This window comes from Diabrotica undecimpunctata, chromosome 8 (genome assembly GCF_040954645.1).
Source record: "Diabrotica undecimpunctata isolate CICGRU chromosome 8, icDiaUnde3, whole genome shotgun sequence".
Taxonomy (NCBI): Eukaryota; Metazoa; Arthropoda; class Insecta; order Coleoptera; family Chrysomelidae; genus Diabrotica; species Diabrotica undecimpunctata.
In genome coordinates, this window is record NC_092810.1 from 25,695,602 (window position 1) to 25,718,344 (window position 22,743).

General features: G+C 34.4%; 1 protein-coding gene and 1 long non-coding RNA gene across 2 annotated transcripts in view; both read left to right on the forward strand.

The window, feature by feature from the left end:
- Positions 1-22,743, forward strand: part of LOC140447311 (pickpocket protein 28-like) — a 74,174-nt gene that overhangs the window by 24,215 nt on the left and 27,216 nt on the right. The window lies entirely within an intron of this gene.
- On the forward strand, positions 680-8,054 carry LOC140447312 (uncharacterized). The gene is made up of 4 exons (XR_011951591.1): positions 680-767; positions 4,223-4,282; positions 7,905-7,932; positions 7,984-8,054. It is a non-coding gene; the product is annotated as an uncharacterized lncRNA (long non-coding RNA).

A 22,743-nucleotide genomic window follows, 5' to 3' on the forward strand; every position in this document is an offset into this window, starting at 1 on the left:
ATTTTTATATAGATCGTCGTTGCTCCAATACTTTTCCAATATTTCAAAGAAGACAATTCGTGATGATTTCCAATTGGCTGCGTCCACGTATGTTCTGGAACATTTTGATTAGCTTCAACCTCATTTTCCTGGATATCGTCAGTTTTTGCTAATTAAATTTGAGCTAAGGTTTCAATATCAGAGAATTCTTCCAATTGAAATCAGGTGAAATATTGTTCCGTTGTCAAAGAGTCAAAGCTAGACTCGAACAAAGCGACCGCTACTACGACGGCCGCTGGCACCACCGGCATAAATATGTCGCCTGTGCCCGGGTGGGCGCATACGCCCGCAACGGGTTTTTTGAAGAATTTTCACTATTCTGAAATTTTTTTTATTCAAATATAGAATAATTTTTTAGAACGGCATGTTTGTAATTAATATGTGCTTGGCGTTTGGGCCATTTTTATCGTTTATATATGGACAGTCAACCTGTTTTTATTTGCATTTTATGCATTTTATTAAAAAAATAAGTACGTCCCAAATATGTCCCTAAAAAATTTAAAATAAAATTTGCTTTTCACATAGATGGTGACAAACACAACGCCTTTCGCCAAATAAGTAATAAGGAAAGTATAAAAGATTATTTACAAAACAATACTAAATTAATGAAATTGACATTTTTTAATAAATGATTGTTTTCAGAAAATACACACAGTGGAATTGCGAGAAGGAGTGTCAGAGTACCTACATTTTTAGTAAATGTAACTGTTCACCTTATTATCTTCCGAGTAAGAATACTGTTTAATTAGTGTATAAATAAGTAAAATTAAGTGAAAATCTAGTATTAGATCTAAAATCCTAAGAAATTAATTGCAATTCCTGAAAAAGTTTCTATAATTTTTACAAAGACTATTTCGTAAATTGTTTTTCTTTCGTTCGAGCGCCATTTTGGTGTCGGAACAAATTTGTTACCAGTTTGAAGGACCAAAACGTTGAGTAGTTTGGAATGTCTTGCTGGACTCTTTCTTCTCTTCTTAACATGTCATACACCAAAGTGCGTAGGCGACTATCTCATTACTAGAATTCTGTTCTTGGCGGCGTGACACAGCTCGCCTGTATTGTGTATTAATGTCCATTCTTTAATATTTCTTAACCAGGATAATTGTTTGCGGCCGGCTCCTCTCCTACCTTCGATCTTGCCTTGTAGGATTAACTGTGGTATTTCATATTTTGCTCCTCTCAATATGTGCCCAAGGTAACCAATCTTGCGTTTTTTAATTATCTTAAAGAGTTCTCTTTCCACGCCGGCTCTCTTAAGGACGTCATCGTTTCGAACTCTATCCACCCAAGGTATGCGCATCATTCTTCTTAATGACCACATTTCAAATGCTTCAAGTTTGTTGATAGATGTTTTTTTCAAAGTCCACGTTTCCATGCCATAAAGCAAGATGGACCATATGTAGCACTTGACCATTCTGTAGCGTATTTCGAAATTTAGGTTTTGATTACATAGGAGCGGTCTGAATTTCACAAAAGCTTGTCTTGCCATTTGTATTCGGGTTTTTATCTCTTGTTGTGGATCCTATTGGTCATTGATTGTGGTGCCAAGGTATTTAAAAGTTTTCACGCGTTTTATGCCATCGTCACCTATGCATATTATCGGGTTTTCTGGAGGGTTTCTGCTAATGACCATATATTTCGTTTTCAAAATGTTGATTTTGAGGCCATATTTTTTACCTATGCTATTCACCCTATCAAGTAATAACTGCTGATCTTCCAATTTATCAGTTATAATCACTGTGTCGTCCGCATAGCGTAGGTTGCTAATTGGTATGCCGTTCACCTTAATGCCTAATTCCGTGTCTTCTAATGCTTCCGCAAATATATTTTCAACATATAAATTAAAAAGCATCGGAGAGAGTATGCAGCCTTGGCGGACACCTTTCCGGATTTCAAATTCATCCGTATATTGGTCTTGATCAATCCTCACCTTTGCCATTTGGTTCCAGTATAGATTCTGAATAATTCTGATCTCCTTCTGGTCAATGTTGGCCCTATGTAGTAGTTCCATCATGATATCATGTTTAACATTGTCAAATGCCTTCTCGTAGTCGATGAAGGTCAGGTAGACATATTTTCGTTGATCTAAACAGTTTTGTATTAAAGTGTTCAAACATAAAATTGCCTCTCTTGTTCCTAGTCCTCCCTTAAAACCGAATTGTGTTGTCCCGCTAAGTTCTTCTAGTATCTTGTACATTCTTGAGTGTAACCAGTATCATAAATTGTATTGAACAGCTTTACCAAGATTTCGATATACTCCTCGTCTAGTAGTTTTATTGCTTCTATATTAATTTCATCTGGACCTGTTGCTTTATGCATCCCTGTGGTTCTAACTGCATATTCTATTTCACTTCGCATTATTGATGGCCCTGATAAGTTTTCGGAAGGAATTTGCGCGTTGGTTATGTTGGTCTTTCGTCATTAAAAAGTGTCATTGCTATCTCCTCTCCTGACTCTATGTATTCGTTTCTGTCGTGCGTATTCTTGTTCTGTGGTGGCTTTTGTGTATATTCGATATTTCTTTGATCTTCTTATGTAGTCCAAAACTATCTCCTTTTTCCTGCAATTATTCTATTTCGTTGCACCTTTCCACCATCCAACGTTCTTTTGCTTTCTTAATTTTCTGGCGAATTTCTTTGTGTATCTGTTTGTATTTGTCTTGATTACGTTGTTGTTTATGTTGCCTTCGCTTTTCCATTAGATCCATAATTTCGTCCGTCATCCATTCGTTATGCTTTCTCTTCCTGATCTGTGTTTTAACTTCCCTGTTTACTGCCAGAATCGTTCCTTTAATATCATTGACCATCTCTTCGATATCATCATTTTGTTCTATTATTCGCATTCTTTCATTAATTTGATTTGCATAACTCTTCTTCAGATTTTCGTCTCTCATCAGTTCTCTTGTATTTATAGGCGTGCTGGTGTTTGTATTTGTTTTCTTCATTTTTGCTAGTTTTAACCTCACATCTGCTATTAGCGGATTATGATCGGATGCAATATCAGCACCTGGATATGCTGCGATTCTTTTGATAGCGTTACGAAATCTTCTGTTTATTAAAACGTAGTCAATTTGGTTTTTAATTATTCGATTTGGACGGTCTCCTGGTGATTTCCAAGTATATAACTTACGAGGTGGGAGCTGAAACCATGTGTCCATGACGACAAAACCGTTCTCCTGGCAGAATTCACACAGCAGGTCGCCTCTCGGACTCTGTCTACTTATTGAATAATAATTAAATAATTATCCGTTTCTTTTAACAGGATAGTTTCTGTTGGACTTTTCTTAATTAAATGCAAATATGAGTAAAAGAATTATAACTAGGAACAACTAAATGCTAAAACAATACTCCAAAGCGGAATAGTCACTGTATGGCCTAGCAAAATTTTCCGACGTCCTTCCTTCACTTATCCACAGACTGTCGGCATAGGGTCTACGTGGCGTTTTCTATTCTTTTTGTATATTTTGCCCCCCCCCCTTTTTCTTTATTTTTTCCGGACATTTCTACTTTATACCCTCTTACCAAATTACTTTTACACCGTTGAAAACTGCCAGCACTAGTTCAGTTCTCAGGATTCGATGTTCTTCTCTTTAAGGTTAGTAATAGATAACCAGCTTCTCCTTTTCCAAATCCCCATTAAAATCAAAATTCTCCTTCCACCCTCATTTTTGAAACCAATCATCTTTTAGTTCTTCAAAATCACACAAAATTCCGAGTTCTCAAGATATGACTTTCAACTTTCCCATTTTTGGTATTGGTATCAAAGGTAACAATGACCCTGAATAATTAACTTTCTACATAATTTCCCAGAGTTTTGTATTGCTTATATTTTGTTTATTAAAACCGTGAATATGAGAAAAACGTTTACGTTTTCACCATGATATTCGCTACAAAACAAAATTGTTTATTATACATATCTACCTTAAATCTAATACATGCTATCCTAAATTTAACATTTTACCTATATAAGTCTACAATAAGTTCATATCGCTTTTAACATATACAAAAAAAACACATGTGAATATAATTCATTCCTCTATTTTAATCTACATGTAGAAATAACAAATTATTATAATTTTTGGTTATTCTTCATTTTCTCTGTCTTTCTAATTTTTGTACACTTTGGGATCATAACAATATATTATATAAATATACAATATAATTCATATACATTTCATTTTTAGGAAATAGGAGTATGAGATATTGCCAACAAAATGATAATTTATGTGTAAATGAAGCTACAGGTACCATTTTACTTCCTATTATTATTCTATAGCTATATTAAAATGTTATAGTTTTTATTTCAATATTACTCGAAACTTTTCTGAACTTTTAACCATATTTTTAAATGTAGTTAAACTATAGCTAAAATGCACATTATTAGTCTAAAATTTTTATTTTTTCCATAGCTAATGTTAAAGTGTTGCTATAACAACTGTTTTGTCCATTTCCAGACAATTTCCATCCACCTAAACGTTTAACTTTTACTAGATCAGCTCCAGAATTTGCGAACATAGTAGCTGAAGAACGACAGAAACAATGCCCCGTGTACATTTCTGAATTTGCAAGTTTCAAAAAATCTGCAATCTTCTTGGGGTTATTATATATAGTGTTAATCCCCATCGGTTGAGTAGTGCACATTTGCTGTCGGTAATTTACTGTGAGGTACGTTTTTGGGGCGCAAGGCAATATACTTTCTCACAATTTCCAAGAAACTCAGTCCACTTTTCTTGTCAGTAATACAAAACGACCTTTCCTGCTTGGTTTTAGTATCAGATAATGAAACGATTATCGCCGATTTTCTGTCGTCCACGTTAAACACTTCTAACTTGTACAATTTATCAGACCTAGTCGCTCCATGTACACCAAAAATAGCAATAACCTTCATCAACAAATAGACGTCATCAGGAGCTTCTGTCAGAAATTTAATAATGTCATCTGACTCCAGGAATTTGGACTTTTTAGCTTTGTATCCTCCACTCAGGTTTTTTAGTAAGGTGGTTAACTTGCTGAATTTAGAAATGTCACAATTTTCATTCACCAACAACGTACGCTTCAGCATCGAATAATACCACCATAATGACGATGGCATCGCTCTCTTCGACTTTTCAGAAAAATACGCCAGAAGTATTTTTTCACTCACGCCATTGATATTTTTAATGCTTTTCCTCTTTTTAAAAGACTGGTCTTCTTTCTCATACATCATCCTAGATTTTTGTGGCAATAATAAACTTTCTGCTTCCAACGCTGCATTTTTACATCCGATGGCAGGTTTTCCTTTTCTTGTGTCAATTCTTTTCCGTCCATTTCGTATTTATTGACTTTGTACACAAAACGCAACAATATTCTCCGCAAAAACCAAAACTTAACATTTGTTTGACATTTGTTGACAGAGTAATTCATATCCCTAGCAACGGAGCAACACAATTGCGATTTTTGTGCTAAAAATTACAATTTTCTTTGAAATTCTATTTTTCACCAGAACTTGAAGTCTTGCTATAGAAAAAAATGTTGTATTGCACACGACGATAAAATCGCATTATCTTCTCGAGCATAATAATTAGCGTCTTGACTGACGTCTCGACGCTAAAAAACGCTCTCGAAGATAAAGTACAATTTTATCGTCTTGTACAATAAATAACTATTCATAATTATTACTATAGACTTTTCCAATAGGAACGTCTGAAATTTGACAGTTGGCAGCGGCTGCAATATTTTTGAACGTATATCTGTCAAATTCTCTCTCATTTAATCTGTCTATTTTGCCAAATCACCATTGATGTATACAGCGTACAAAAAACAAAACATTCAAATAAATGAAATTGTTTTTTCACTTGAAGATCCTTTTTATGTGGGGGATCATCGCATTCTGAGTTTCGTTTTACAGTTTCTGGTGTGACTTCGCTCTTGCTACTATTTTTCTCCATTCTTCTCTCTCTTTAATTGCCCTTACTATATTTCTGATTTCCATACTCTTTAATTCTTCTTCCACAGTTTAGGCCTGCCTCTGGTTCTTTTACCTGGTGGTATCCACTCCATTATAACTCTTAACGGATGGCTCTTCTCTCTTCTCATTATATACCATCTAATTCTCTGTGCTTTTATTGAACTATGTTCTATTGACCCATCCATTCTTGTATTTTGTGACTCATTCAGTGCCTTGTATCCTCTTAGTATTCCTTCTTTGGTCCCAGTATTTTTCTTATAATCGTCCTTTTAAAATCTTTAAGTTGCTCTTCCTCTCTTGATGTTAATGTAAATGTATCTGCGGCATGTACTACTATTGGTCTTATGGTCGTTTTGTAGATTTTTATTTTTGTGTTTCGACTTATCTCTAAACATTTTTTATTTCTATGGAACGCTGTATTTCCCGCTTGAATTCTTCTTTTCATATCTACACTCTCATTTGCTCTGTTGACTAATACTCCCAAATATTTGAACGTTTCAACCTTTTTGAAACTGTGTGCGTCTACTGTCACTTGTGTTATTTGTTTCCTTTTTCTTTCTTACATTCAGATATAAGGTATATGCAGCACATATTGCATGCCTAGAGTGCATATTATGCCATCTCTATAAACATATCTATGAAGAATCTTATGGAGCATGAAGGTAACAATCTTAAAATACTAAAATACTTTGAAAAGTTTGATGATAACTTCAAACCAAAAAACTTGACTTGACTTACGAGAAATATCAGTTTCTGATAAAAATACCTTTCTGAGAAGGTAAATCAATAGATCACTACGCCATTAGACTAAAAGGTTTGTCATTAGGCTGTGAACTAGGAAATCTACTAGGGAGAGTATAACAAAGGATGTTCTCAAAATCAAATGAAATAAGAAAAATATTGTTTCAAGAGAATTTTAAAAGCCTAGATGAAGTAATCAAATATGCCTTGATGATCGGAAAAACCAAAGAACAGAGCAACATTATAGGTAACAGAGAATAGTCACTTCAAGAATTAAATATAGACCAGATTCATAGAAAACATTCGGGAAAGAGAGAAGAAAGAAAACTGGAAATCGAAGACTAAACAAAAAGTGAAAAAAGAGCGCTGCTGTGTGGAAAGTGCTTATTCAAATTGTGCCAAGTGTTCTGCATTTGGTAAAATGTGTGAAAAGTGTGGTGCTCTAAATCATTTCTAATGCATGTGTTAAAATAGAAAAAGTGTCTACAAGAAAAACTTTTATTTAGCTTTATTGGATTTACGAAATACCTCACCAAATGATGATGCTACACCAGCTAGAATATTAATGAATTGCTCCTTAAGAGATCTCTTAGCACAACAGTCTATGGTACAGCATATTCCTACAAAAATAAAAGAGAATACGATAAATTTGTAGATAAAAGCAGGAAAAAACAAAAAGTATGTTTTGATAAGAAAGGAGCAAAAAGACTTTCTGAAATAAAAAACAATACTGGTGTGGTTGTGCAGTTAACACCAGAAGATATAGCCTAAAAAAAGGCAAAATCCTATTACAAGAAGATAAAAGTAAAGTAAATTAAGTAAATATAAGTTGGTAAACCTCCACAGAAGAAATCAATATAATTGCATCGGCGGGAAAGTTAATAACTTTTATTTTTGAGATTGCGATGAGAATATTTAATTCACTATCTAACAAAGGCTTCAACAATGAATGCCACGTCTTTTTTAACTCATATAAATAAAACAGAGAAAAAATAATACACTAAAATTCTGATTTAATAAAAATATTAGTTTACGATGCTCTAGTATATGTTTTTCAAATGCTTTACCTGTTTGTCCGATGGAAACTTTTGAACAAATACACAATACAAGAGCGTAAATGTTAGTTTTCGATATCATACTACATATATGATAATTTTTCTAATTGATATATGTTCTAGTGTCTGTTTTGGAGGATGATGAAGCCAGGTAATTTTTTTGTTTTAAAGAAGTCACACATATTACCATCTGTCTTTTTAGAATTGCATGCAACTGTCTCAGTGAATGTAGCTCAGTAAAGTATGAGTGGAAACTTTCTTATGCAAAAGTAGATACCAATATCAAATCTTCATTTGATTTGGGAAATATTTCAACTGTGAGAGATAAGTAAGTAGAGCCAATAATTAGAAAAAATCGTTTTTCGTAGTTTATTCTTTAACGACGTTAAACAGAAACAACCGATTTAATATACTCTTGTCTTTTGTCTAATGTTTTCTTTAATAATAGTATCCGTAATCCGTAATTCGTAGTAATGGAAAAATTATTACGGATAGAACCGAAATCCTCGAGGTAGTCTAATTCTTTTTTCGCGAAATGCATGAGAGGACCAATGAAAGACAAGATCAGCCCTGCTCAAAATCACAAACCAGGGATCAGAATTAATGTCAATAATACCATCATAAGAAATCAAAACAAGACTTTCAAAAATAAAAAATAATAAATTTCCTGGAGATAATGAGATTGTGATCGAGGCGATTAAACTAACTTTACATAAAATGCATCTACCAAGAAAAAACCCCTTTTCAGACCAAAAAACTACCGTCCAATTAGTTTGTTATATCACATATAAAAATTGATTACAAAAAATGATGAAAGAAGTACTGGATTCTAATGTAAGACCTCTATTGGCCTAGAGAATAAGCTGAATTTAGACTGCGATACAATACTAACGACCATTAGCTATAATTATAGTGATAAAAAAACTGCTAGAGATGTATTCGATGCCCAAAGCCACCAGAAAATGTTAACAGTATTGACACAATGTCGAATAGACTATCGTCTTACTAACATAATCTACGAAATGGCACAGCTGGAGTAAGACTATCTGAATAGGAAACAAATAAATTCTGTACACAACGAGGAGTACTCCAAGGAAACACCGCTTCTTTCAAGCTATTCAAGACACTTTTAGAATATACTTGTAAGAAGGCAGATCTGAATGAGCCTGGTATTAACGTAAATGGAGATAAGCTCAGTAATTTATTCGCAGATAACGTTGGCAATGATATAGTTTCAGGAATAAAATAGCGATATAATGAAAATATCAGAAATGAAAACGAGACCTTCTGACGGACCTCTGCAGCATAAACGAGATACTTATTAATAATACATTTTTCCCTCACAAAGAACAATACAAATACACTTTTGAAAACAGTAAAGGACAAAGATCTATGATAGACTAAATTCTGTCGAATAGAGAGTTACAGACCCCTCAAATCTTGGATGTAAGAGCACTAATATTAGCAGAAACAGGAAGCAATCATAAATTGGTATTGTGCAAAATCCGAATGAAAACACATATAGTGATATCAAAACACCAGAATAGACCACAAAGATAAAAGTCGAAAGCTTACACGATAACTCCACAAGATACCTATTCCAAAAAATACTTACTTTACTTTACTTAATCAGTAGACCCATTTGTACCTTTCGGTGTTGGGCCGTTTAAAATACAATTCATTAAATAACAATATTTGACAGTCTTTTGAGGTGTCCTAGCTCTTAACGAACTTTCTCCATTCCTTCCTATTGGATGCCATCTGTGTTGCTTCCTGCCAAGTCTTACCCTTACTCTGCAGTAGCTGCGAGATGTCACTGTTCCATTCTTTAATGGGTCTTCCTCTTCTGTTCTTCCCTATTGGTTTTGCGTCCCACACTCTTTTTACTTGTCTATTATTGTCCATCCGGGTTAGATGTCCGAACCATGCCAATTTTTTCTCTTTGATTGACTCGAGTATCGGTTTGATTTTGAGTCTTTCTCTTATTTCTTCATTTCTGATTCTATCAGTTCTTTTTACTCCTATCGTTCTTCTGAGGTATTTCATCTCTGCTGCCTGAATTCTGCTCTGATGTCTTTTGTTTAATATCCAATTTTCTGCTCCATATGTCACTGTAGGTCTATATATTGTTTTGTATATTGTCATCTTGGTCTTTGTTGATATTTCTTTGTTATTAAGGAATCCTCTATTTAGTGCTTGGAATAGTTTTCCTGTGTTTTCCATTCTGTTGTTAAGATCATCCTCGATGTCTCCTTTGTTGTTGATTACTGTTCCTAAGTATTTGTATGAATTTGTCTGTATTATTTTTTGTTGGTCTATCATTACTTCTATTTGATTTTCCGTCCCTTGTTTCCTTGATATTTTCATTATTTGAGTCTTCTCTTTGTTTACGTTTAAGTTGTATTTGCTTGCTTCTAGCTTCCATTTCTCTAAGTTGTATTTCAGTTTTTCTGCAGTTTCCGTAATTAATACTATGTCGTCTGCAAATATACACGTCTCAGCATTTATCATTTGCATTCTGTTCCAACCGATGCAGTATTTCTTGAATGTTTTCTTACATTCTTTCACTATCTCATCTATTACATTTATGAATATTATTGGGCTGAGACTTCCCCCTTGTCTAACTCCTTGGGTTGTTTCAAATGTTTCTGACTGTATATTTAACATTCTTACTGTATTTGTTGTTTTCATGTATATACTCTTTGTTGCTTCTATCAGTTCTTCACTTACTTGTTTCTTCTTTAGGCTTTCCCATATCTTTTCTTTTGACTGAGTCGAATGCTTTTTCCATGTCTATAAAGCTCAGATGTATTTCTTTATTTTTCTTTAAGGCTTTTTCTATTACTTGTTGCATGGTGAATATATGGTCTTGTGTGTTGTGTCCTTTCCTGAATCCACTTTGTACATCCTCTAATTTATGTTCTATTTCTTTTCTAATTTTCCTTTCTATTATGGTTTCGTATACTTTTGCTGCTACACATAGTAGTGATATACCTCTATAGTTCCTACAGTCTCTTGTGTTACCTTTCTTGTATATAGGTATAATTACTGCATTTGTCCATTCTCTGGGTATTACTTTTCTCTTCCATATTAGGTTATATATGTATAACAATTTTTATTTTGCTTTTACTCCTATATATTTCATCATTTCTGGTGCTACTTCATCGCTTCCTGGTGCTTTTCCAATCTTTATCTTTCTTATTGCTTCTTCCAGTTCTTCTTTTTCTATAGTTTCTGTATTTTCCGTGTTTCTCATGGATACTCTCCTGTTGTGGCTTTCCTTCTCCATTGTATTCGCTTGATTTCCATTCAGTATCAGCTGAAAATGTTCCCTCCATCTTTCCATTATTGTCTTATCGTCGTTTATTATTGTTCCTTCCTTGTTCATTATTTGTTTCAGTTTCGTTTCTTTGTTGCTTCTTAGGTTTTTCAGTGTTCTGTAAAATAATTTTACGTTTTCTGTGCTGTTTTCTTCCATTTTTTCCCCGAATTTTTCCCAACTTTTCTTTTTCTCTTTCTTAACTATCTCTTTAACTTTTGTTCTTTGTCTCTTATAATTTTCATATTTTTGTTGTGTTTTGTCTTGGATGTATTCTTTCCATAATTTCTTCTTTTCTTTTATTTCTCTTTTTACTTCATCGTTCCACCAAGATGTTCGTTTCCCTCTGTTGTTATTTCTTGTGGTTCCACATATTGATTTAGCTGTTTTTATCATCGCATTTTTAAATTTTCCCCATTCTTCTTCTATTGTTTCTGTTATTTCATGTTCATTGTCCATCTCTTTCTCTAGTCCTTCTGAGTATCTTATTCTCGTTGTTTCTTCCCTTAGTTTATAAATTTTTATTATTTCTTTGTGTTTTCTGTTTATGTTCTCATTTCTTTTTATTTCTTTTCTTTTGCTTTTGAATGTGGTTTCTAGTAGATAGTGGTCACTACATTCCAAAAAATAATAACCGAAAAAGGCAGAAACACATACATCACAGAAAGTGATGGAGTCGAAGAAAGCTGGAAAAAAATTAAGTCTAATACCTTAGCCTTGGCCAAGGAAGTTCTTGGTTGGTGAAAGAAATGTAAATAATCGTTCCCAAGGCGAAGGACTCCATGATTTTGTACAGAAGTGAAGGAAAAATGTAAAGAAAAGAAAAAAGCTTATCTAAAATACATGTCAAACAAAACAAAGGAGTCATACCATAATTACAAGACAATTAGAAACGAAACACATGCACTTGTAAGAAAAATAAAAAAATGATCACAACGCTTTTCAAAAGAAATGGAATATGATTTGTACGGTCTGCAAAAGGAAATATGGCGCTTCATAAGAGGTCAAATGACGAAGGTAAAGGAACTAATAGAACCAAAACACATAGAAAAGGATACGTGAATTGACTACCTAAAAAAGCTCTATGCAGAGGAAGAACAATCGACGCTAGAACCGGAAACACCAGAAATTACCACAAATGAAGAACTTAATATAAATGTACAGGAAGTTCGGAAAATACTTGAAAACCTGAAGAACAGAAAAGCAGCAGGTAAAGATGGGATACCAAACGAATTACTGAAATATTGTGGAGCAGCAATGACAGAAAAAATAACAACATTAATTAATAAAATTATAAAACACAATAAAATACTGGAAAAATGGAGTACAAGTAAACTAATTCTACTATTCAAAAAAGGAGATAAAAAACAGCCAGAAAACTACAGAGGTATAAACTTGTTAAATATTACGCTGAAACTTACAACTTAAATTTTACAAGTGCTAATAAATCAAGGGATAAGTTTAGCAGATGAACAACAGGGTTTTCGTAGTGGAAGATCGTGTACAGATGCAATATTTGTTTTAAAGCAAATTACTGAGAAATCACTAGAGTATGATAGAGCAACATTTCTGTGTCTGATTAACCTAAAGAAAGCGTTTGACAGAGTAAGTCTCAAAGATGTAATCCATCTTCTGAAATGGAAGTCAGAATAGATGGATAACTTACAGAAACTATAGAAATAGGCAGCGGAATAAGACAAGGGGACTCATTGAGCCCCATGCTGTTCAATTTGATCATGGATGAAATCATCAAAAGCGTTAATAAAGAAAGATAATACAGATTGGGAAACAAAGAAATAAAAATACTCTGGGTAACAGAGTATTTTTATTTCTTTGTTTCACAATATTTATAGATGATGACGATAGTCTGCAAAGACTGGTCCACACATTTAACATAAGAGCACAAGAATTTAATATGACAATCTCATCTGAGAAAACTAAAACAATAGTAGTCAGCAAAGAACCAACTAGATGTAAAATTGATGGCATCAGTATTGAACAAGTAATGGAAATAAAATACCTGGGAATTACACTGTCAAGCTATTTCTTTCCTTAAGTTCCGTCAATTGACAAAATCCCATCTATCTGAAAGACGTAGACGAAATTACAGTACGTTTACGTACAAGTAACTAAAGAATTTTTATATAATAAAGGGTGACTCATTTAGAGGTACTTTTTTTTAGTGAGGATTTGATTGGAGATCGTGCATGAATACTGTCAAACTGACATTTCGCTTTTGTTCAGTATTGTTTGACATTTCATGATTGAAAGACTTAGCCCGGCACAGCGTTTAGAAATTATTAAGTTGTACTTTGAAAACGGGAGTTCTATGAGGAATGTGTTTCGTGCACTTAGAGCAATTTATGGTCCACATAATCGGCCTACCGACCGTACAATTCGCTTTACGATTAGTAAGTTTAAAACCAAGTTTTCATTATTGGATAACACGCGACCAAATAGACCACATTCAGCACGTACTGAAGCAAATACAGCAGCGGTAATGGATAGGGTACTCGAAAAAAACGAAGAATCGATTCGTCGCCGTTCTCAACAGCTTGGCGTGTCATATACCAAATACTTGGCCTATTTTACGAAAGGATCTTGGTATTAAAAGCATACAAAATTCAATTGGTGCAAGAGCTGAAGCCGACCGACCTTCCGAGTCGTCACCATTTCAGTCGATGGGCTCTTGATAAGCTTTCAGAAGATCCACTGTTTTCGAGAAAAATTTTGTTTTCAGATGAAACCCATTTTTGGCTTATAGGTACATTAATAAACAAAATGCCCGTATTTGGGGTGACGAACAACCCAAAGAGGTTTAAGAGTTGCCATTACACCCTGAAAAAACAACTGTTTGGTGTGATTTATAGGCTGGTGGATTCGTTAGTCCATATTTCTTTAAAACAGAGGCCGACCAGAATGTTACTGTGAATGGAGACCGTTATCGTGCCATAATAACGGACTATTTGGTACCTGAAATTGAAGCTCGTGGTCTGGGCGACATTTTGTTTCAAAAAGATGGCGCCACTTACCATACAGCCCGTGAAAGCATGGCTTTACTGCGAGAACGATTCGGTGAACAAATTATTTCACGCTTTGGACCAGGGAATTCGCCGCCTAGATCCGGTGACATCTCACCTCTAGACTCATCCTTACGATTGAGGCATTGGAGGCCAATATTACTCGAGTCATTGGGGAAATACCAATCGAAATGCTGGAACGAGTCATCGAGAATTGGAACCTCAGAATGAACCAACTTAATCGTAGTCATGGCCAACATTTAAAAGAAATTATTTTTAAGAAGTAATTGTAAAGAATGGTTCTTTTGTACGATAATAAATATTTTCAAATAAAATTTATTTTTTTCATTGTTTTTTCTTGTTGAAAAAAGTACTTCTAAATGAATCACCCTTTATTTCACATGCAGCAACTTAAACTTATTATATCGTAAGGTTTTATTATGCAATTAACAATTTATTTAAATTTTGCAATGTATTGTCTATTTTATTATCTTTTATTTTGTGATATTGTCGATTTATGTAATTTTAGTAAATTTTAATTGTTATTGTTTTTTTTTGACTTTTTGTAAACTTTGTCCATAAAATTGTACAATTTTCAGTGAAAGTAAAGTATATTTCTCTTCTATTCTATAAACAGAAAATAAATTTCCTAAGAAAGTGGACTAAAAACACCAAAAAATGTTTAACGTTGTGGAAATGTATAGTAAACAACTTTCATTCTGATTTTTTATAGGTCAGGACTCGTAATGGTACACATTTTCTTTAAAGAAAGCTGGTTTGATAAAATTATGAAGGACCGTTTATTTTATTTTACGGATCTAGTAGGTAAATACTCGTTCTCTGATATCGTAAAGAGCTTTCCCATCTAATAATTTTATTTTTAGCATATATTGGCGGACTTCTTGGAGTGTTCCTAGGTTTCAGCATTTTAAGCCTTATCGAACTGATTTATACCATAATGATCAGTATAATAAATGCTGTTGCTGGATATTGTAACAAGCCTTACCCATTTTTGAACTAACTAATTTTGAGTAGGATTGAATTAAATGAAACCGTGTGTGTTTTTATTAGAAAGGTACTTAATTTAAATATTGCTTATCTTATAAACGATAAACGAAATATTTTGGTATCAAAAAACTAAAACCAAAAGTGATATCGTTACATTGGAAGATGTTCTTTACTATTGACATTGAAAATGCAACATGTTGTATTTTCATTCATGTGTGTTGTAATGTATTGAGTACCTAACTGACTTGTTATTAAATAAAAAAGGCTTCACTGTCTACAAAGAATCCTTTATTATATCCGAACTACTGCCGTACCTGCTGATACAATAAATGCATGCTTCTAGTTATAACATACGGATCTGACACACTAACTCTCACTAAAAATAATGATAATACATAAATAAATGCATGCTTCCAGTTATAACATACGGATCTGACACACTCTCACTAAAAATAATGATAATACATTAAGACTCACGCAGAAAATAAGAAGATCAATATTATGAATTAAACTTACAGACTGCGTTAAAAACGAAGAGATTCGTAGAATAACAGGAATATTTCATTAAAATACTTCATAGAAGAAATATCAAAGGTAAAATGGTGATTTGCAGGACTGGTAGCATGGCTCAAGGATGATATATGGATTCAGTAATTGCTGGAAAGAAGAACCCTTGAAGAATAAAGTATAACTGGATCCAAATTGTGCAAATCAATTATTTCCTGGGGGCGTATCGAGGGGTTTATGTCTAGCAGAGGACGCGAGGAGCTGGATGATGATGATGATGTAAACTGCAGCTGTAGACCATAATTGGTACTTTTTTCCTTAGATATAAAAACAATGACTGAATCATACTGGATATTACTACCTTCCAATAAGCAACTGGTAGCTGGTCAACAAATCGAAACATACACATTTTGTCGGTGTTATTTGTGTTGACTACATACTCTTACAGTTTTTATTTGTTTATCAGTACCTACTATCACTTCCACTAATGGACAGTCTTATCACTAAAACAACTATCAGAATTCTAGTAAAGTTTTATATTTTTTTGGCTCTCCAGAACGATTAATTAAAGTCGCAGAATCGTTGGACATGGTGGCTTTTTGTATTTATTTCTATATTTAAATGGTGATTAGTTGATTTATATTATACCAGCACAACCATTTATAAATCCAATATACATCATTTTTACCACATTTTTACTTTACTTCACCCTCCAGATTTAGATGTTTACCATTCAGACATACAGGACCTTCTTCTTCTTCTTCTAGTTCCATGACCGTTATCGATCGTTGGATATCATGTTGGCTACCATATTCGCTATCGTAACTTTATTGACAGCAGCTCTAAATAACGATGTAGTTGATTTTCCATACCATTGCCTGAGATTTTTCAGCCATGATGTTCTTCTTCTACCAGGACCACGATTACCTTGGATCTTTCCCTGAATGATCAGATGTAAAAGATCATATTTTTCAGGGTGTCTCATAATGTGACCGAAGTATTCCAGCTTGCGTTTCTTTATTATATTGACCAGTTGTGTTGTTTGGTTCAGCCGTCTAAGGACCTCCTCATTTCTAACCCTGTCGACCCAGCTTATTTTCAGTAGTCGTCTGTTAGAGTCCACGCTTCCACTCCATACAGCAGGACAGGAAAGATGTAGCAAGATGTCATTCGAACTCTAAGGTCAATGCTAAGATCGTGACTGCAAAGTACGTTTCTCATTTTTACAAAGGCAGCTCGGGCTTGTTCTGTTCGGCTTTTAATTTCTGCGGTTGGATCCCAGCTCTCATTGATATTACTGCCGAGATACATGAGTTTCTCTACTCTGTCCAGTGTTGCATCTCCGACTTTTATACCGTCACCCATACAGGACCTATTCGCTCTAAATTCCCCCTTTTTGGTCAATTTTATGACTTTTGAGGGCTTATGTTAAATCCTACATTTAAAGTCCATTCTATAACTACAGTCAAAGCATGTTGCATTCTATCTCTGACTATGCCGTTAAGATGATCAGGTTATCGGCATAGCTCAAGGCATGATGTCTGTTGTTACCGAGTGTAGCTATTAGCCCATCCAAAACCAGGTTCCACAAGAGAGGGGGTAAGAATATTCCTTGCAGACAACCTCTTGCTAACACTCTATTTTTAGTAATATTGCGTATACTATACGGCTCGCTCCTAAGCGTGAAATCTACGAATCTGCAGCTTTTTTTGTCTATTTCTCTTAGACGAATCGCTCTTGCTACTGCTTCGTGGGAAGTGTTGTTTGATGCTTCTTTTATATCGAGTAGTGCACCAAACATCACCTCTTGGTTTTACAGAACGGTGCAGAGCCGTTTTCTTAGAATCATATTTTATACACATACTGCCCGTAATGTATAGGACCTTCAGCCAATTATACCAATCCCTATGTGGCTATCGAGCAGTTTTTCTAGAGCCTTTGGAGTACAATTGACATCAGAGCCTTAGGAACTTTCTATCTGGTTTTGCCAGGTTTGGATATGAAAGCTGTTCCGGTGAGCTTCCATTTTTTTGGTCTGTACTCCGATTCTAAGCTAGTCTGTAGTATCTTGCATAATTTTTTGCCGAGGTCATTTTCCTTCTGTAAAAGTGTTTGATAAATTTCCATTCCAGGAGACCCTAAAAGAAATTTCTTCACTTCTTCATAAGAGTGACTGGATAGAACTTAATGGAAACTTGAACTTATCTAAGTGTCGTTGAATAGAACGTTACGGAATCTTACCAATTCTGTAGTCTGTTCTACCTTCTCACAATGCATTCTCCATGGTTTTCTTTTGTCCTTTTTAGTTCCTTATTATTTTCAAAGTTTCGCGTTAATCACCCCACACGCTTGATGTTTTGGCGAAATTAAATTTTAGTTTTACTTCTTTAATTTAGAAAGTTCCAACTCCGCCATTCTACCATGGTAATTTCCGGTTAGAATTTCTCACTAACTCCGTACGCTTTCCTCTTCCAACGTTAACCTGACAACCTCTTGAAATTGTTAGACAGCCTTGTCTGGGTTCAGTTTATACCTTATCATCCCTTGTCTACACTGTCTAAAAAATTTTTAGGTCTTCTGGATATGCTTCCCAGTCTGTTTTTCAAGGGTTATGATAAGTTTTATTGATAGGATAATTACCTGTTATTTTAAAATATATGTGGTCTGAAAAATCGTCTCACATGCTATTTTATGCATAAAGTATCTCCTTTACACTTCCCCCTCTGTGATCATCATCTTTACCATTGATAAAGGCAAAGTACTCTGAAAAGGCAGCTCATCATTCAGGATTTTAATACGTCGTTTGACATCATACACGTCTTCCGTAGATACGCTATAGTTCTCTACCAATGCTCGAATTGGCCCTGGTAAACCCAGAGCTCTTGTATAACAGTAGTACATCGATAATTCTTATAACAACAATAAGTTCAGCCAAAGCTGCCTTACTATGCTGGATAGTCGCTTGCAGAACTATGGTTTGGAGCTATCAGTGGAACCATCAGATGATTTTTAAGGATACCTTTCCAAGTCTGTAATACGTCTTGAAATGAGCACTCCCAATATTTTGTAGGAGACTTCATCGATCGAGTAGATTAGAATTTGTGCTTCATCCACGATATTCCTATTTTTCAACAGTCATCAGTCTAATGGTCTTGATTTTATTTCCTTAAGGCCGTCTTAATAATAGGTTCATCAGTCTCTTTCTCGAGAACGTGGGTGAAGACCACAGGCTCGCCGTAGCCCTCGCATCATCAACATTTAATATTTTTATATATTCCTTAGCGCAATTTATCCATAGATTCCTTGCGCTAAAAGTTGTTTTTTGGACATGTAGAAGTTGAATTTGACTTCCGGTAGGAGCCTCATTCAGTGACTGTTCTAGATTCGAAATGTTTTCGTTATATAATAGATATTTACTGTTTCTGACTTTGTATAAGGAATGCAAGTCGCATATTTAAAATCTAATATAGTTAATAGATGCATTATAACTCAATTCACATGGTAGTAATGCTGACATCGTAATGTAATTTGAGACCCGACTGTGCTGTGCTAAGATAAATTAAAAAGTCCAATCTGTCTTTTTTTTGGGGGAAACATGTACATGAAAATTCAGTTGGACTAATATAGCGGAGGCCCAACATGACAACACTTTTATGAATTGTTATATGACCTAGTCTGCTCGTTAGAGTTCCTAGGTTTTTTAGCGACTCTTGGTTTTGAGGGGTTTTGGTATTCGTTCGAGGTCTCTATTTACCCTCTGGTTTTGCCTGTTCCTCCGCTAGCTTGAATTTACTTTCCCAATCTTCTTCTGTGGGAGGGTCCCAGGTACGCATTTTTTAATTGATTTAGAATCTGTTTCTCACGAGGCAACCCCCCGGCTAAATACAGGGATGAGTGCCTTAAGAACCGGCAAAATAACGCAAAAGATAGAAAACATAATACGTTGTGAAATAAAAAGAGATGAAATTAGTAGAGGTGTGAAATTATCGATATAAACCTATAATTTACTTTACATTACATTAGATCTATCGAAAGTTTCCCACCTTTAGACGTTAGCTTATGAGCTGGTTGACTTCAGTCATAGTAATACGTATCACGTAATGTAAGTAAAAACAGTTTAAGTACGAGTATGTTTTTATCCAAAATTAAAGTATTGATCAATAATAAACTGTGATTTGAGACGTCGCATACACTCTTCTCAATACAGAATTATCATAGCTTGTTATTCTGTATTCTGTAACACAGAATTAATTATCAAATTACTACTAATTAAACTGTTTACTTACATTTGCTTTATTGCCTTCAATCAGTTTTTACTTTATGCGAAATTTAAAAAATGTTAATGTTCGACGTCATACTTGTAATATTATGACTGAAGTCAACTAGCTTATAAGCTAACGTCTAAAGGTGGGAAACTATCGATAGTCGATAGTTTCCCAACTATCGATGTAATGTAAAGTAAATTAGAGGTTTCTATCGATAATTTCCCACCTCTACTACTTTCATCTCTTTTTATTTCACAACGTATTATGTTTTCTATCTTTTGCGTTATTTTGCCGGTTCTTAAGGCACTCATCACTGTATATAGACCAAAGATAGGGTCTGCAACCGGAGCCGCCTTCGTGATCGTTTATGTTGGATTTTTATTTCTGAACAATTTTTTTTCTCTTTCCATCTCGCTGTCCATTTTTGTTCCCACGGGTTTGGGACGAAATATTATCAGTGTTAAGGTTATCATCCTCCAGAGTTTGTCAGCTCTCTGGGGATGTGATGAGCCAGTTATGGTGCTGCTGTCAGTAATTTGTCCACTGAGCATGATGTTTGTGTATGTGTGTGTGTGTGTGTGTGTGCGTGTGTGTGTGTGTGTGTGTTTCTATGTGTGTGTATGTTACGAGCCACAGTAAGAATCCAGTGCTTTGATCAGAATCAGTCGAGAACGACTAATCACTATTTTAACACATCTAAAAAATCATAATGCTTATTAATTTAATTTTAAAATTTTAATATTATCATAATTTTACCATTTTTAGGTTTTGTCAGCGTAGCTTTTCGAAGATGAAGAAAGCCTATTTCTGAGTTTTACATGTAGAAACATTGTCTGGTTACCCAAATACCTGAACACTACATTTCTGTATGTTTATTAAACATTTATGAAACAAAATCTCAACTTCTAGAGAGAAAAGATCGATACATTGATTTCTCCATCTTGCAAAATACTTTTAAATTTATTTTTAAATTTTTGAGAAAGCTGTTGTAACTTTCTACCTCATTCCCAACTTTTGCACAAGACGACAACCGTAGCAATAAAGAAAATTAGGTTCAATCATTATTTGAATTTATTAAAACCCCTATCATTCCAAAATTACGATGATTTTTATATTTTAAATTAAAATTAAGAAATAACTATATTTTTGATTGACTTAATCGTAACATTAAAAAAACTACATGTTTCTATATAAATTATTCTTGATTAATGATTGATTAGTGATGACCTACATCCAGCAAGAGATAGAAGACGGCTAATAATCGTACATCAGTTTAGAATAATAATAAAAATTATAATCATTAATCAGTGGCGGCTAGTGAGGCGGGCTATGAGGCATCGCCTCCTTAGAAATGTATGTATAAACAATTAATTGTCATCATCATCAGTTGGCGCTACAGCCCTGTGTGAGCCATAGCCTGCCTCAAAACGTTCTTCCACTCTCCTCTGGTGAGCATTTGTCTTCTCATATACGAAAATGGTTGCGTTTCGATTTAATTTGAGTCTCTTACCACTCCCTAACACGTGTTTCTGGGTCTACCCGTCATCAGAGAGAGTTTGTAAGAAGACTCGATAGCAGTGTCGATAGCAGTTAAAGTAAATTGTATACTCACGCTTAATCAAGCCATTAAGAGCGATGCTGGGAATATTTATATTTCACTATGCATCAACAATTTACCCATATAAATTACCATCATTCTTGTACTCATTGCGTCGAGTAAGGACGATAAATATACAAAAATGGTTGCGTTTCGATTTAATTTGAGTCTCTAGCAGTGGAGATCGAAAGTAGTCTGCTCATATTTCCTTCTGACTGTGTTTCGTTTTATTAATTCGTTCATCTCTTTTCTTTGTCCCCTGATCATTCTCCATATTTTTTTGTGTCCCGTAGAAGTCGTGTTCCATCTGTTTTGAGAAGATCTGCCAGTCAGAAGATCTCCCTGGCATTGTAATTAATTGTACCAAGTTCATATTTTCATATTTCATATTCACACTTTTCTGTTGAAACTTTATTCCATTGAAATATATTTACCTAACCGAACTAAAATAGCCTATGGCTACATCATAGTTAAGTTTTGTGTGTAAGCAAAGAGGACAATACATTACAAAGGGTAAATAACAATAATTAATTTTTACAAACAAACATACAGCTGACAAATATATTCAATTGACAATTGACATAATTATTTAATAATTTTACAATAATTACATTTGTTTTAAGCGCCCGCACTATATTTCAGACTGATTTTATAACTCCTGATAAAGGCAGGCGGTTACCATGGAAACGACACGCAGTAACTACAATCTTTTCGAAACATATCGCTCTATAGACAGTTAACTAACGCGATGATATGAGCGTCCAAAAAGCAGCCCCAAAGAATAAAACTTACCATGTGTACAGACATCTAGGAGATTAGAAAAGTGTCTGCTATCAGTAGGATCGATTTTTGTTCTGTGTGAGTCCATAGGGCGATGTTCACGTCACCTTGTGTATCTTTCTATGGGGGAAGTATGTGTTACCAACCGCCATATCTCCTTATACTGCGAAGTAAATTGTCTAGCTTCCGTTTTTTTATTTGTCATATGTGCGCTAAATTTACCAATATGTGCTTGGTAAGTAAGTCTTCTTCTTCTTCCAATATAGGTATAAACCACAATTCTGGTGTTACTTTTAGGGCATGTGTTATGGAGAGATTCCAATTCTTCATAAAATTGAGCCTGTTGTTGTTCTTAATTTTCTTCAGTTAGTACATGTGAATTGATTATAGTGAGAGTGAAGAATTTTCCTCTGCTTCTTAGAATACGTATTCTGTGGCTGATCGGATTGAAGTCAATGACTATTTG